Raw genomic sequence first — 3,825 nt, forward strand, 5'->3', positions numbered from 1 at the left:
CAACTCTAAGTGGAGGGAGAGACCCCCAGGGTCACTCGCTCAAGCTAGGCGGAGAGAGGGAGCCCCTCGCTCAACTCTAAGTGGAGGGAGAGACCCCCAGGGTCACTCGCTCAAGCTAGGCGGAGAGAGGGAGCCCCTCGCTCAACTCTAAGTGGAGGGAGAGACCCCCAGGGTCACTCGCTCAAGCTAGGCGGAGAGAGGGAGCCCCTCGCTCAACTCTAAGTGGAGGGAGAGACCCCCAGGGTCACTCGCTCAAGCTAGGCGGAGAGAGGGAGCCCCTCGCTCAACTCTAAGTGGAGGGAGAGACCCCCAGGGTCACTCGCTCAAGCTAGGCGGAGAGAGGGAGCCCCTCGCTCAACTCTAAGTGGAGGGAGAGACCCCCAGGGTCACTCGCTCAAGCTAGGCGGAGAGAGGGAGCCCCTCGCTCAACTCTAAGTAGAGGGAGAGACCCCCAGGGTCACTCGCTCAAGCTAGGCGGAGAGAGGGAGCCCCTCGCTCAACTCTAAGTGGAGGGAGAGACCCCCAGGGTCACTCGCTCAAGCTAGGCGGAGAGAGGGAGCCCCTCGCTCAACTCTAAGTGGAGGGAGAGACCCCCAGGGTCACTCGCTCAAGCTAGGCGGAGAGAGGGAGCCCCTCGCTCAACTCTAAGTGGAGGGAGAGACCCCCAGGGTCACTCGCTCAAGCTAGGCGGAGAGAGGGAGCCCCTCGCTCAACTCTAAGTAGGAGGGAGAGACCCCCAGGGTCACTCGCTCAAGCTAGGCGGAGAGAGGGAGCCCCTCGCTCAACTCTAAGTAGGAGGGAGAGACCCCCAGGGTCACTCGCTCAAGCTAGGCGGAGAGAGGGAGCCCCTCGCTCAACTCTAAGTGGAGGGAGAGACCCCCAGGGTCACTCGCTCAAGCTAGGCGGAGAGAGGGAGCCCCTCGCTCAACTCTAAGTGGAGGGAGAGACCCCCAGGGTCACTCGCTCAAGCTAGGCGGAGAGAGGGAGCCCCTCGCTCAACTCTAAGTGGAGGGAGAGACCCCCAGGGTCACTCGCTCAAGCTAGGCGGAGAGAGGGAGCCCCTCGCTCAACTCTAAGTGGAGGGAGAGACCCCCAGGGTCACTCGCTCAAGCTAGGCGGAGAGAGGGAGCCCCTCGCTCAACTCTAAGTGGAGGGAGAGACCCCCAGGGTCACTCGCTCAAGCTAGGCGGAGAGAGGGAGCCCCTCGCTCAACTCTAAGTGGAGGGAGAGACCCCCAGGGTCACTCGCTCAAGCTAGGCGGAGAGAGGGAGCCCCTCGCTCAACTCTAAGTGGAGGGAGAGACCCCCAGGGTCACTCGCTCAAGCTAGGCGGAGAGAGGGAGCCCCTCGCTCAACTCTAAGTGGAGGGAGAGACCCCCAGGGTCACTCGCTCAAGCTAGGCGGAGAGAGGGAGCCCCTCGCTCAACTCTAAGTGGAGGGAGAGACCCCCAGGGTCACTCGCTCAAGCTAGGCGGAGAGAGGGAGCCCCTCGCTCAACTCTAAGTGGAGGGAGAGACCCCCAGGGTCACTCGCTCAAGCTAGGCGGAGAGAGGGAGCCCCTCGCTCAACTCTAAGTGGAGGGAGAGACCCCCAGGGTCACTCGCTCAAGCTAGGCGGAGAGAGGGAGCCCCCTCGCTCAACTCTAAGTGGAGGGAGAGACCCCCAGGGTCACTCGCTCAAGCTAGGCGGAGAGAGGGAGCCCCTCGCTCAACTCTAAGTGGAGGGAGAGACCCCCAGGGTCACTCGCTCAAGCTAGGCGGAGAGAGGGAGCCCCTCGCTCAACTCTAAGTGGAGGGAGAGACCCCCAGGGTCACTCGCTCAAGCTAGGCGGAGAGAGGGAGCCCCTCGCTCAACTCTAAGTGGAGGGAGAGACCCCCAGGGTCACTCGCTCAAGCTAGGCGGAGAGAGGGAGCCCCTCGCTCAACTCTAAGTAGAGGGAGAGACCCCCAGGGTCACTCGCTCAAGCTAGGCGGAGAGAGGGAGCCCCTCGCTCAACTCTAAGTAGAGGGAGAGACCCCCAGGGTCACTCGCTCAAGCTAGGCGGAGAGAGGGAGCCCCTCGCTCAACTCTAAGTAGAGGGAGAGACCCCCAGGGTCACTCGCTCAAGCTAGGCGGAGAGAGGGAGCCCCTCGCTCAACTCTAAGTAGGAGGGAGAGACCCCCAGGGTCACTCGCTCAAGCTAGGCGGAGAGAGGGAGCCCCTCGCTCAACTCTAAGTAGAGGGAGAGACCCCCAGGGTCACTCGCTCAAGCTAGGCGGAGAGAGGGAGCCCCTCGCTCAACTCTAAGTAGGAGGGAGAGACCCCCAGGGTCACTCGCTCAAGCTAGGCGGAGAGAGGGAGCCCCCTCGCTCAACTCTAAGTAGGAGGGAGAGACCCCCAGGGTCACTCGCTCAAGCTAGGCGGAGAGAGGGAGCCCCTCGCTCAACTCTAAGTGGAGGGAGAGACCCCCAGGGTCACTCGCTCAAGCTAGGCGGAGAGAGGGAGCCCCTCGCTCAACTCTAAGTGGAGGGAGAGACCCCCAGGGTCACTCGCTCAAGCTAGGCGGAGAGAGGGAGCCCCTCGCTCAACTCTAAGTGGAGGGAGAGACCCCCAGGGTCACTCGCTCAAGCTAGGCGGAGAGAGGGAGCCCCTCGCTCAACTCTAAGTGGAGGGAGAGACCCCCAGGGTCACTCGCTCAAGCTAGGCGGAGAGAGGGAGCCCCTCGCTCAACTCTAAGTGGAGGGAGAGACCCCCAGGGTCACTCGCTCAAGCTAGGCGGAGAGAGGGAGCCCCTCGCTCAACTCTAAGTGGAGGGAGAGACCCCCAGGGTCACTCGCTCAAGCTAGGCGGAGAGAGGGAGCCCCCTCGCTCAACTCTAAGTGGAGGGAGAGACCCCCAGGGTCACTCGCTCAAGCTAGGCGGAGAGAGGGAGCCCCTCGCTCAACTCTAAGTAGAGGGAGAGACCCCCAGGGTCACTCGCTCAAGCTAGGCGGAGAGAGGGAGCCCCCTCGCTCAACTCTAAGTAGAGGGAGAGACCCCCAGGGTCACTCGCTCAAGCTAGGCGGAGAGAGGGAGCCCCTCGCTCAACTCTAAGTAGAGGGAGAGACCCCCAGGGTCACTCGCTCAAGCTAGGCGGAGAGAGGGAGCCCCTCGCTCAACTCTAAGTAGAGGGAGAGACCCCCAGGGTCACTCGCTCAAGCTAGGCGGAGAGAGGGAGCCCCTCGCTCAACTCTAAGTAGAGGGAGAGACCCCCAGGGTCACTCGCTCAAGCTAGGCGGAGAGAGGGAGCCCCTCGCTCAACTCTAAGTAGAGGGAGAGACCCCCAGGGTCACTCGCTCAAGCTAGGCGGAGAGAGGGAGCCCCTCGCTCAACTCTAAGTAGAGGGAGAGACCCCCAGGGTCACTCGCTCAAGCTAGGCAGGAGAGAGGGAGCCCCTCGCTCAACTCTAAGTAGAGGGAGAGACCCCCAGGGTCACTCGCTCAAGCTAGGCAGGAGAGAGGGAGCCCCCTCGCTCAACTCTAAGTAGAGGGAGAGACCCCCAGGGTCACTCGCTCAAGCTAGGCGGAGAGAGGGAGCCCCCTCGCTCAACTCTAAGTAGAGGGAGAGACCCCCAGGGTCACTCGCTCAAGCTAGGCAGAGAGAGGGAGCCCCCTCGCTCAACTCTAAGTAGAGGGAGAGACCCCCAGGGTCACTCGCTCAAGCTAGGCAGAGAGAGGGAGCCCCTCGCTCAACTCTAAGTAGGAGGGAGAGACCCCCAGGGTCACTCGCTCAAGCTAGGCGGAGAGAGGGAGCCCCTCGCTCAACTCTACGTAGAGGGAGAGGACCCCAGGGTCACTCGCTCAAGCTA

The sequence above is a fragment of the Xiphophorus couchianus genome, chromosome 17, assembly GCF_001444195.1.
Source record: "Xiphophorus couchianus chromosome 17, X_couchianus-1.0, whole genome shotgun sequence".
Classification (NCBI taxonomy): Eukaryota; Metazoa; Chordata; class Actinopteri; order Cyprinodontiformes; family Poeciliidae; genus Xiphophorus; species Xiphophorus couchianus.